At 38.6% G+C, this 13,729-nt stretch overlaps 2 pseudogenes; both read right to left on the bottom strand.

Moving 5' to 3' along the window:
• Positions 1–7,289: 7,289 nt before the first annotated feature.
• On the bottom strand, positions 7,290–8,252 carry LOC113888858 (annotated as a pseudogene).
• Positions 8,253–12,548: 4,296 nt separating this feature from the next.
• LOC113888863 lies at positions 12,549–13,490 on the bottom strand (annotated as a pseudogene).
• Between the last annotated feature and the right edge of the window lie 239 nt (positions 13,491–13,729).

Raw genomic sequence — 13,729 nt, 5'->3', positions numbered from 1 at the left:
GTTGGTTACACCCACATCTCCTTGAGGATGGGTGGGCCCTCCCTAACCCTGCAGACAGGGCAGCTTCAGGAAGCTGGTCATGCTCAGGGCTGGTTGTTGGATGTGGGCTCTGAGTATTGCCGTTCCTCAGTCTGGGTGCCATCCCTTCCTCCCACGGCAGACCACTGGTGGACCAGCGTGTGCTGGGCATGGCCTGGGAGGTTCCAGCTCACAAGCTGACAGACTCTGTGCTGGGACATGGTCAGACTGTTGTCCAGGCTCACCTCGCACACTCCTGGTACAGGCTCCTGAGGGACTCGTGGTCAGGACGCTGTGTCCACTGGCCGTGCGTGCTCACCAGAGAGGCCTGGGGCAGCCCCGAGGGCACGTCCTCTTGGGTGCCTTTGTCCAAACCTCAGTCAGCTCCCAGCTCATCGAATTTTGTTTCTCACTCTTCCTTGGCTCTTTCCCTTTGTTTCATTACACAAATAATCTCACCCTATATCACAGAAAGAGTCTTCCTTATTTGGGACAGAAGAGGATGTATTCAAGTGCATGATTGTAAAATTCATCTCTGATATCACAGGAGGGGAGCCTGATGAAACCAAGAGGTGTGGAGAGCAGTGTCTGCCTCTGTCTCTGGCTGTTTGACCGGTTACAGCTTTCCAGCTTCACCACTTGTGTCCTTTTAGTCCATCACTGGAGTAAGGAACCCACTGTTCCTTCCTTTGCAGAAGATTCAAGCCCTGCAAGTCTTTCCTGCACATGGGAATCACTCAGTCCCACTCACTCATCACAATAAAAAACCTCCAGCCCCGTAACCATTACTGGCTCCTCCTAGCCATATTTTCAGGTCAGACTGGGAATTCACCTTCCTCTCCCTAGAAAGCCCCATTATGTGAACAAAACTCTTATTATCTTTTCTTCTTAGATGTGCGGTATCATCTGGCTGGACATCTAAAGCAAATTGTGAATGGAGTGGTCCATATATTTCTGTGAATGTCAATTGACCTATGATTTGTATGTTTTATCTTCTAGATACTGAAGAGAAAGAAATGAATACTATTTTAATCTTTGCAGCTGAACTGAAATGTCAATTATAATATTGATTTGAACATTAATCTCAGAAGGAAGGAATAAAAGTTATTTATTGGGAAAGTCATTTTTATTCAATGGTTTCCAAAGACTAAATACAAGGCCCATAGATGTAACATTTATTTTAAATAAATTTATAATTTTGATATAAAGCCAATGCAGCAGACTTCAAAACAAATAATCAAAGCAGACATAGCAACTAATCAAATTGTTTTCCCAAAAGAGATCATTAATTTTTTTACTCTGGATTCTTTAACTAAACATAGCTGAAAAAGTGATCTACCATTTCAAGGCAAACAGTTTTTCCCCCAGTTACTAAACGTTAAATAATTATGTTCTTGTGTGTATAATTATATTATCTTTCAATGTTTGTTAAAAAGGAGTAGTACAGAAAGAAATCTCCCTGAGGGACCACATACACAGAATACAAAGTTGTCTCATAAATACCCAGGTAATTTAAAATGTTACTGGCCTCACAAAGATTCCTTTCAGGTACACTGAACTATTTAGGGGTTTGTTGTTGAACTGAATGATGACATATTGAATATTGAAAGGCATCAGGTTGTAGAAAAATATGTTCAATCCGTTTTTTGGGGGAAACAATTTGGACATACAAAAATATAACTTTTATCCACTTAATCATTTAAGGATAATTATTGACCATCTTCTGTATACTAGGTACAGTTGGAGGTAATGATTAAATTGAATATGAGACAGAAATATTATTGCTTTCCAAAAGGAGTTGACGCTTAGGATGTGTTATAGATATATTGATAGCTGTCTTCAATATAGTGTGGTTTAAGTATTATGAAGGAATTAGTGGCTGCAAAAATGTATATAAGAGGAGGACTTAAACTGCTTTGAAATCCTCTAAGAGGAAGTGATTCAATAGAAGAGAGAAAATTAAGTAGAAGGATAATCAGGCAAATAGAATGATGGCAGAGGAAAAGTGTTCTAGGAAGAGAATAGAGGATGTATAAAATTTTGTCTCATATTTAAATATATACACTAATTTGGAATACCTGTGGCATAGAAACTAGATAAAAAATGTTTCAGGAGGCACCTGATCTGAGATGCAGAAATGAAGTTTTCAAGGGCTATGCTAGAAAGAACTTGAAGTTTATCCAAATGGCAATGGGAAGACACTGAAAGATTTCATCAGGACAAAATAAGAATAAAGTTTCTGTAAAATTTCATATAAGCTGATAACTGAGGAACAGAGAACAATGACTGGAGACAAGACTAAAAGTTAGGTTTCATTTGCAAAAAATAAATAAACAAAGCATCATTGTGCTTGGACCAATAAAGCAATAAATAAGAGCAGATTTGAAAATTGTGTAAGGGATAAATTGTTAGCATTGTCATTGTTTAGTCACTCAGTCGTGTCCGATTCGTTGGAGTAACCCACCTGTAGCCCACCGGGCTCCTCTGTCCATGGGATTTCCCAGGCAAGAATACTAGAGTGGGTTGCTATTTCCTCGTCCAGGAGATCTTCTCAACACAGGCATTGAACCCGCATCTACTGGGTCTCCTGCTTTGACAGGCAGATTCTTTATCAGTAGTAGGGGGGCAAATTGAACATGGGCATGAGGATCAGGAAAGCATAGTAAAAGAAACTGCTCTCTGATTTGGAGAGCAAATGGATAATGGCACTATTCATTTTGACTCTTTGTGACCCCATGGACTAGAGCCTGCCAGGCTCCTCTGTCCATGGAATTCTCCAGGCAGGAATACTGTAGTGGGTTGCCATTGCCTCCTCCACGGGATCTTCCCTACCCAGGGATCGAACCCACTTCTCCTATGTCTCCTGCATTGGCAGGCAGATTCTTTACCACTAACGCCATCTGGGAAGCCCGTTCATCGTGCTAGGAAATATATATTCCAAGTCTTGTGTTTTGGGTCCCATGTGCAGAAATATCAAGTTCTTTTCTGTGTGCAATACTTTTGATGAAAGTATTTTTACTTTTGATAAATGGTAATTTCTGAGAGATATTTAGATGTATAAAGCTATAGCAGAAAAAAGATAATTGGAAAATTAATTTATTAATATATTTGCTCATAATCTGCATATAGATGCCTATTCAGCACATAGGATTGGCTAACTGATCAAGAAGGTGCCAAAAAGAGACGGAGCTTTGGCGAGAACATGAAGAACATGCCATCTAAAGCATAGTAATAGGAACAGACTCCAAGGTTGAGAATCCAAATGAACAAATAAATTCAAAAGACTGCTTTAGAATGCAAACTTGTATTCAATAGAGTTCAGTGCTACAGTGCTGCCAAAAAATACAGGTTTTATTGGATTTGAAAATAGGGAAGTTGATAATAAACATGCTGAGGGAATTTTTTTGTTGTTTTAATGGGAAAGAGAGGTGGATTACACCTTGTTAAGTTATAAATGGAGCTTCCAAGGTGGCACTAGTGGTAAAACAGTCTGCCTGTCAATGCAGGAGACATAAGAGATGCAGGTTACATATGTGAGTTGTGAAGATCCCTTGGAGTATGAAATGGTAACCCACTCCAATATCTTTGCCTGGAAAATTCCATGGACAGAGAAGCCTTGTGGGCTACAATTCGTTGGATCACAAAGAGCCACTCTAATGGCAGAAAGTGCTTCTTGATGAAGGTGAAAGAGGACAGTGAAGAAGTTGGCTTAAAACTCAACATTAAACAAACTAAGATCATGGCATCCAGTCCCAACTCTTCATGGCAAATAGAAGAGGAAAAAGTGGAAACTGGCAAGTTTTACTTTCCTGGGCTCCAAAATCACTGCGGATGGTGCCTGAAGCCTTGAAATTAAAAGATGCTTGCTTCTTGGAAGAAAAGCTATGACAGTTCTAGGCGGCATATTAAAAAGCCAAGACAAAGGTCCGTATAGTCAAAGCTATCATTTTTTCCAGTAGTGGTGTATAAATGTGAGAGTTGGACCATAAAGAAGGTTGAGCACCAAAGAATTTATGCTTCAAAGTGTTGTGCTGGAGAAGACATGTGTACCCCAATGTTCATCTCAGCACTGTTTATAATAGCCAGGACATGGAAGCAACCTAGATGTCCATCAGCACAGGAATGGATAAGAAACTCGTGGTACATATACACAATGGAATATTACTTAGCCATTAAAAAGAATACATTTGAATCAGTTCTAATAAGGTGGATGAAACTGGAGCCTATTATACAGGGCCAGAAAGAAAAACACCAATGCAGTATACTAATGCATATATATGGAATTTATAAAGAAGGTAATGATAACCCTGTATGTGAGACAGCAAAAGAGACACAAATGTATTGAACAGTCTTTTGGACTCTGCGGGAGAGGGTGAAGGTGGGATGATTTGGGGGAATGGCATTGAAACATGTAAAATATCATGTGTGAAACGAATCACCAGTCCTGGTTTATTGCATGATACAGGGTTCTTGGGGTTGGTGCACTGGGATGACCCAGAGGGATGGGATGGGGATGGAGGTGGGAGGGGTGTTCAGGATGGGGAGCACATGTACACTCATGGCAGATTCAAGTCAATGTATGGCAAAGCCAATACAATATTGTAAAGTCAAATAAATAAATTAATTAATTTAAGAAAAGAAATTAAGGGGGAAAAAAAGACTCTGGATAAACATAGTAACCCTGAGAAAGAAAAAAGGAAACTGAAGGAATCATAGTATCAGTCTTCAGAACATACTACAAAAACTACAGTAATAAAACAGTATGGTACAGACACAAAACCAGAAATATAGATCAAAGGAAAAGGATAGAAAACACAGAAGTAAACCTACATAGAATAGGGAGAAAACAGTTTCTTCATTAAATGCTGCTGTGAAAATTCGACAGGTGCATGTAAAAAAATTAAAATAAAATTAGAGCATTCTTTAACACAATACACAAAAATAAACTCAAATAGTCTTAAACACCTAAATGTAAGGCTGGATACTATACAACCATTAATGGAAAACATAGGCAGAACACTCATTGACAAATAAGTACAGCGATATCTTTTTAGATTCATCTAGATAACAGAAATAAAAATAACAAAAATAAAATGAACATTAACAAATGGGACCTAAAACTTTCAAAAACTTTTGCCCAAAAAATGAAACCATAGCCAAACAGAAAGACAACATACAGAATGTGGAGAAAATATTTGCAAACAACACAACCAACAAAGGATTAATCTCCAAACCACACAAACAGCTTATAAGTTGTGTGTGTGTGTGAAGTTGCTTTAGCTGTGTCCAACTCTCTGCAACTCTATGGACTATAGTCCACCAGGTTCCTCTGTCCATAAGATCTCCAGGTAAGAATCCTGGAGTCAGTTCATTCACTCAGTCATGTCCGACTGTTTGTGACCCATGGACTACAGCATGCCAGGCTTCCCTGTCCATCACCAACTCCCAGAGCTTGCTCAAACTCATGTTCATTGAGTAGGTGATGCCATCCAACCATCTCATCCTCTTTCATCCCCTTCTCCTCCCACGTTCAATCTTTCCCAGCATCAGGGTCTTTTCCAAAGAGTCAATTCTTTGCATCAGATGGCCAAAGTATTGGAGCTTCAGTTTCAGCATCAGTCCTTCCAATGAATATTCAGGACTGATTTTCTAGGGCTTCCCCAGGAAACCAGCTTGGGCTTCCCTGTGGCTCACCTGATAAAGAATCTGCCTGCATTTCAAGAGACCTATGCTTGATCCCTGTGTTGGGAAGTCCAGTATTCTGCCCTAGAGAATTCCATGGACTCTCTCTGTATATATATACCAATATAAATGGGAAGAAGATCTAAATAGACATTTCTCAAAAAAGATATACACATGGCCAGTGGGCACATAAAATCATGCTCAACTTTGCTAATTATTAGAAAAAAGCAAATCAAAACTAGAATGAGATACCATCTCACACACAGTCATCATTAAATACCTACAAACAATAAATGCTGAAGAGGGTGTGGAGAAAAGAGAACCCTTCCACATTGTTGATAGAAATGAATTTGGTATGGTCAATACAAATAACAGTATGGCGGTTCCTCAAAAAACTGAAAATAGAGCTACTATATGCTGCTGCAGAAAAAAAAAATGAATCTTAAATGTATTTAACATATTTATACCATTTTAGTTTCTACTAACAATGTATAAGTTTAGGTTCCTCCAAATACTCACAAACTACTAGATATTCTAGCTGATATATAGTGTTATCTACTTAAAATCTAAATTGAAAGTATTCAATATGTAATGACACTGAGCTACTTTTTATGGTATGTAGCATTTCCGGATTTTTACATTTTTATGTTCTATGGAAAATAGAATATTTTCTGATACATTATGTATCAACTTAATAATGTGATTAAGTTTTAAATGAATGTAAAATATCCAAATCTGTAACTCAGTATTTTTGTTTTGTTTTGTTTTATAATCTGAGGGATAATCAAATGTATTCTAATATGTATTCTAGGAGTGGGATATTAGGTTATGTTTATTCAGTTTACCTTCTCAAATCCATGTGCTGTTAGCATTCCTGTGTATTTCTGCTCATTACACATAATCTCAGATGCACACATTTTTATGTTTATATATGAGTAGATGAGACATATAAATACACATTTATTAATAATTTAAAATGACATATGAAGTATAAGTAATAATTATCCTCACTTGACTATTCTTATAAATTATTTTTATGCAAATTAGATTTGTTCATTGATTATTTTATTTCCTGATGATGTACATAGAAGACAATCCAGTATCTCTATGATGCAAATAAATCTATTGAATGTTAAAAAGTAATTGAAGCAAGCAAAAAAGAAATTAGGAAAGTTAAAGAGAGTTATGTAAGAAGTATATTCAAAGGACATGACAGACTTATAGATTACAGAATATTGCACTACACTTTCACCATTCAAATCATAGAATCATCTCATGCTGCTTTTTCAAAGTAAGATCATCAAATGCATATAGTCATACAATGTCTCTTAATCAAAACATGATACACATTTTAACCAATTTGTGGAAAGTGAGCCAAATGAAAGAGAGGCAAGACCCTTATTTGTCATAGAGTAGACTTCATATGTAAGGAGACAAAAACAACTAGAATACGTTTATTTATTAATGTGTTCAGAGCACTCAGTTTTACTGGTGCCCAGAAGTCAATTTCTAAATATATGATGAAATCATTTATCCTTGCATTTCCCTCTGAGAAAACTCATAACAAATTTCAATGTTCATAGCCTTATTCAAGGAACCACATAGCAAAATGAACTTAAGATATTATATAGTTTTTTCCATAGTCTATGAACAGCATATTTTACATCTTTGTTCCTCAAGCTGTAGATCAAGGGATTTAACATGGGGGTAATTAGTTTGTAAAATATAGATGCCACTTTATCAGCATCAAAGGAATGGCTGGACTCTGGTTGAACATACATAAATATCAAAGTCCCATAGAACACTGTAGCCATGGTCAAGTGGGATCCACATGTAGAGAAAGCCCTGTGCCTTCCTTCATCAGAGTTCATCCTGAGAATAGCTGTAAGAATAAGCAGGTAAGACACGAGAACTATTAGCAGAGATGAAATTAAATTAAAAACTGCAAAGATCAGAATAATCAGTTCAATTTCATGTGTATTTGAACAAACCAAAGATATCAAAGGGAGACAGTCACAGTAGAAATGTCTGATGACATTGTAGCCACAGAAGGATAAATTAAACATTTTTATAGTGATTAGAAGAGACACAAATGTGCTATAGACATAGGAGATTGCCACCAGCATCCAGCACGCCCTTTTTGACATGATGACTGTGTAGAGAAGATGGTTACAGATGTCCACACAGCAGTCATAGGACATTGCTGCCAGAATAAAAAGCTCACTAATAATGAATATAATGTAGAAAGCTCCCTGAATGGCATAAAAATTGTAGAAGATTTTATTTTGATCCACAAGAAAATTTACCAACATTTTGGGTCCCACAGTTGTTGAATAACCAAGATCAGTAAAAGCCAGGTACCTGAGAAAGAAGTACATAGATGTCTGTAGCCTGGAGTCCACCTTAGTAAGGATGACCATGCCCAAGTTGTCCACTACTTAGGTCACGTAGATGATGAGGAAGAGTCCAAACAATGGAGCCTGCAGCTCAGGGCAGCCTGTGATTCCCATGAGGATGAATTCACTCAGCAATGTTCAATTGAGCTTTTCCATCAAGGTTTCCATCAAGATGGGGATACCAGGCCACTTGATCTGCCTTTTGAGAAATCTATATGCAGGTCAGGAAGCAACAGTTAGAATTGGACATGGAACAACAGACTGGTTCCAAATTGCAAAAGGAGTACGTCAAGGCTGTATATGGTCACCCTGATTATTTAACTTATATGCAGAGTACATCATGAGAAACGCTGGACTGGAAGAAACATAAGCTGGAATCAAGATTGCCAGGAGAAATATCAATAATCTCAGATATGAAGATGACACCACCCTTATGGCAGAAAGTGAAGAGGAACTCAAAAGCCTCTTGATGAAAGTGAAAGTGGAGAGTGAAAAAGTTGGCTTAAAGCTCAACATTCAGAAAACGAAGATCATGGCATCGGGTCCCACCACTTCATTGGAAATAGAGGCGGAAACAGTGGAAACAGTGGCAGACTTTATTTTTCTGGGCTCCAAAGTCATTGCAGATGGTGACTGCAGCCATGAAATTAAAAGATGCTTACGCCTTGGAAGGAAAGTTATGACCAACCTAGGTAGCATATTCAAAAGCAGAGACATCAATTTGCCAACAAAGTTTCGTCTAGTCAAGGCTATGGTTTTCCCTGTGGTAACATATGGGTATAAGAGTTGGACTGTGAAAAAGGATGATCAGATCAGATCAGTCGCTCAGTCATGTCCGACTCTTTGCGATCCCATGAAACGCAGCACACTAGGCCTCCCTGTCAAACACCAACTCCCGGAGTTCACTCAGACTCACCTCCATCGAGTCAGTAATGCCATCCAGCCATGTGATCCTTAGTCGTCCCCTTCTACTCTTGCCCCCAATCCCTCCCAGCAACAGAGTCTTTTCCAATGAGTCAACTCTTTGCGTGAGGTGGCCAAAGTACTGGAGTTTCAGTTTTAGCATCATTACTTTCAAAGAAATCCCAGGGCTCCTTCAGAATGGACTGGTTGGATTTCCTTGCAGTCCAAGGGACTCTCAAGAGTCTTCTCCAACACCACAGTTCAAAAGCATCAATTCTCTGGTGCACAGCCTTTTTCAGAGTCCAACTCTCACATCCATACATGACCACAGGATAAACCATACCCTTGATTAGACGGACCTTTGTTGGCAAAATAATGTCTCTGCTTTTCAATATGCTATCTAGGTTGGTCATAACTTTTGTTCAAAGGAGTAAGCGTCTTTTAATTTCATGGCTGCAGTCACCATCTGCAATGACTTTGGAGCCCAGAAAAATAAAGTCTGACACTGTTTCCACTGTTTCCGCCTCTATTTCCCATGAAGTGATGGAACCAGATGCCATGATCTTCGTTTTCTGAATGTTGAGCTTTAAGCCAACTTTTTCACTCTCCGCTTTTACTTTCATCAAGAGGCTTTTGAGTTCCTCTTCACTTTCTGCCATAAGGGTTGTGTCATCTGCATATCTGAGGTTATTGATATTTCTCCCGGCAATTTTGATTCCAGCTTGTGTTTCTTCCAGTCCAGTGTTTCTCATGATGTACTCTGCATATAAGTTAAATAAACAGGGTGACAATATACAGCCTTGACCTACTCCTTTTCCTATTTGGAACCAGTCTGTTGTTCCATGTCCAGTTCTAACTGTTGCATCCTGACCTGCATACAAATTTCTCAAGAGGCAGATCAGGTGGTCTGGTATTGCAATCTCTTTCAGAATTTTCCACAGTTTATTGTGATCCACACACTCAAAGGCTTTGGCATCGTCAATAAAGCAGAAATAGATGTTTTTCTGGAACTCTCTTAATTTTTTGACGATCCAACAGATGTTGGCAATTTGATCTCTGGTTCCTCTGCCTTTTCTAAAACCAGCTTGAACATCAGGAAGTTCACAGTTCACATATTGCTGAAGCCTGGCTTGGAGAATTTTGAGCATTACTTTACTAGTGTGTGAGATGAGTGCAATTGTGTGGTAGTTTGAGCATTCTTTGGCATTGCCTTTCTTTGGGATTGGAATGAAAACTGATATTTTCCAGTCCTGTGGCCACTGCTGAGTTTTCCAAATTTGCTGGCATATTGAGTGCAGCACTTTCACAGCATCATCTTTCAGGATTTGAAAGAGCTCAACTGGAATTCCGTCACCTCCACTAGCTTTGTTCGTAGTGATGCTTTCTAAGGCCCACTTGACTTCACATTCCAGGATGTCTGGCTCTAGGTCAGTGATCACACCATCATGATTATCTGGGTCATGAAAATCTTTTTTGTACAGTTTTTCTGTGTATTCTTGCCATCTCTTCTTAGTATCTTCTGCTTCTGTTAGGTTCATATTATTTCTGTCCTTTATCGAGCTCATCTTTGCATGAAATGTTACTTTGGTATCTCTGATTTTCTTGAAGAGATCTCTAGTCTTTCCCATTCTGTTGTTTTCCTCTATTTCTTTGCATTGATCGCTGAAGAAGACTTTCTTATCTCTTCTTGCTATTCTTTGGAACTCTGCATTCAGATGTTTATATCTTTCTTTTTCTTGTTTGCTTTTTGCTTCTCTTCTTTCCTCAGCTATTTGTAAGGCCTCCTCAGACAGCCATTTTGCTTTTTTGCATTTATTTTCCATGGGGATGGTCTTGATCCCTGTCTCCTGTATAATGTCACGAATCTTATTCCATAGTTCATCAGGCACTCTATCTATCAGATCTAAGCCCTTAAATCTATTTCTCACTTCCACTGTATAATCATAATGGATTTGATTTAGGTCATACTTGAATGGTCTAGTGGTTTTCCCTACTGTCTTCAATTTAAATCTGAATTTGGCAATAAGGAATTCATGGTCTGAGCCACAGTCAGCTCCCGGTCTTGTTTTTGCTGACTGTATAGAGCTTCTCCATCTTTGGCTACAAAGAATATAATCAATCTGATTTCGGTGTTGACCATCTAGTGATGTCCATGTATAGCGTCTTCTCTTATGTTGTTGGAAGAGGGTGTTTGTTATGACCAGTGCATTTTCTTGGCAAAACTCTATTAGTTTTTGCCCTGCTTTATTCTGTATTCCAAGGCCAAATTTGCCTGTTACTCCAGGTGTTTCTTGACTTCCTACTTTTGCATTCCAGTTCCCTATAATGAAAAGGACATCTTTTTTGGGTGTTAGTTCTAAAAGGTCTTGTACATCTTCATAGAACCGTTTAACTTCAGCTTCTTCAGTGTTACTGGTTGGGGCATAGACTTGGATTACTCTGATATTGAATAGTTTGCGTTGGAAACAAACAGAGATCAATCTGTCATTTTTGAGATTGCATCCAAGTACTGTATTTCGGACTCTTTTGTTGACCATGATGGCTACTCCATTTCTCCTGAGGGATTTCTGCCCGCAGTAGTAGATATAATGGTCATCTGAGTTAAATTCACCTATTCCAGTCCATTTCAGTTCACTGATTCCTAGAATGTTGACATTCACTCTTTGCATCTTTTGTTTGACCACTTCTAATTTGCCTTGATTCATGGACCTGACATTCCAGTTTCCTATGCAATATTTACAGCATCAGACCTTGCTTCTATCTCCAGTCACATCCACAGCTGGGTATTGTTTTTGCTTTGGCTCCATCCCTTCATTCTTTCTGGAGTTATTTCTCCACTGATCTCCAGTAGCATATTGGGCACCTACTAACCTAGGGAGTTTCTCTTTCAGTATCCTATCATTTTGCCTTTTCATACTGTTCATTGGGTTCTCAAGGCAAGAATACTGAAGAAGGCTGAGTGCCAAAGAATTGATGCTTTTGAATTGTGGTGTTGGAGAAGACTCTTTTGCGTCCCTTGGACTGCAAGGAGATCCAACCAGTCCATTATGAAGAAGATCAGCCCTGGGATTTCTTTGGAAGGAATGATGCTGAAGCTGAAACTCCAGTACTTTGGCCCCCTCATGCGAAGAGTTGACTCGTTGGAAAAGACTCTTATGCTGGCAGGGATTTGGGACAGGAGGAGAAGGGGACGACAGAGGATGACATGGCTGGATGGCATCACTACTCATTGGATGTGAGTCTGAGTGAACTCCGGGAGTTGGTGATGGACAGGGAGGCCTGGCCTGTTGCGATTCATGGGATCGCAAAGAGTCAGACATGACTGAGCAACTGAACTGAACTGAACTGAGATTTCATATGTAAATAGAAAAAAACAACTAGAATATGTTCATTTATTAATGTGTTCAGAGCACTCAGTTTAACTGGTGCACAGAAGTCAATCTCTAAATATATGTTGAAATCATTTATCCTTGCATTTCCCTCTGAGAAAACTCATAACAAATTTCAGTGTTCATAGCCTCATTCAAGGAACCACATAGCAAAATGAACTTAAGAGAAGATATTATATAGTTTTTTCCATAGTCTATTGCCAGCATATTTTACATCTATTTTCCTCAAGCTGTAGATCAAGGGATTTAACATGGGGGTAATTAGTATGTAAAATATAGATGTCACTTTATTACCATCAAAGCAATGGCTGGACTCTGGTTGAACATACATAAATATCAAAGTCCCATAGAACACTGTAACCACGGTCAAGTGGGATCCACATGTAGAGAAAGCCCTGTGCCTTCCTTCATCAGAGTTCATCCTGAGAATAGCTGTAAGAATAAGCAGGTAAGACACAAGAACTAGTAGCAGAGATGAAATTAAATTAAAACCTGCAAAGATCAGAATAATCAGTTCAATTTCATGTGTATTTGAACAAACCAAAGTTATCAAAGGGAGAAAGTCACAGTAGAAATGTCTGATGACATTGTAGCCACAGAAGAATAAATTAAACATTTTTTATAGTGATTAGAAGAGACACAAATGTGCTATAGACATAGGAGATTGCCACCAACATCGAGTATGCCCTTTTTGACATGATGACTGTGTAGAGAAGAGGGTTACAGATGGCCACATAGTGCTCATAGGACATTGCTGCCAGAATAAAAAGCTCACTAATAATGAACATAATGTAGAAAGCTCCCTGAATGGCAAAAAAATTGTAGAAGATTTTATTTTGATCCACAAGAAAATTTACCAACATTTTGAGTCCCACAGTTGTTGAATAACCGAGATCATAAGAGCCAAGTGCCTGAGAAAGAAGTACATAGATGTCTGTAGCCTGGAGTCCACCTTAGTGAGGATGACCATGCCCAAGTTGCCCACCACTGAGGTCACATAGATGATGAAGAAGAGCCCAAAAAGTGGATCCTGCAGCTCAGGGTGGTCTGTGATTCCCATGAGGATGAATTCACTCAGTACTGTTCTATTGAGCTTTTCCATCAAGGTTTATCAGAAAACCTATTCCCTATAAAGATATCAGCATAGTCAGTAGTTATCATATAGTATCATCTGGTAGGGTTTAGTACCCAAAGCTAGTACAAATATGACAAATTTGAATTTCTAATTCATGGTATTTTAAAATAATCCTAACTGTCACACTAAATACACATAACAATGATAGATAGATTATAGATAATCAGTGATGATAGAGATAGGGATGGCAATAGAAATAAATCAGT

This window comes from Bos indicus x Bos taurus, unplaced genomic scaffold (genome assembly GCF_003369695.1).
Source record: "Bos indicus x Bos taurus breed Angus x Brahman F1 hybrid unplaced genomic scaffold, Bos_hybrid_MaternalHap_v2.0 tig00002614_arrow_arrow_obj, whole genome shotgun sequence".
Lineage (NCBI taxonomy): Eukaryota > Metazoa > Chordata > Mammalia > Artiodactyla > Bovidae > Bos > Bos indicus x Bos taurus.
This window is presented reverse-complemented; position numbering and strand designations above follow the sequence as displayed.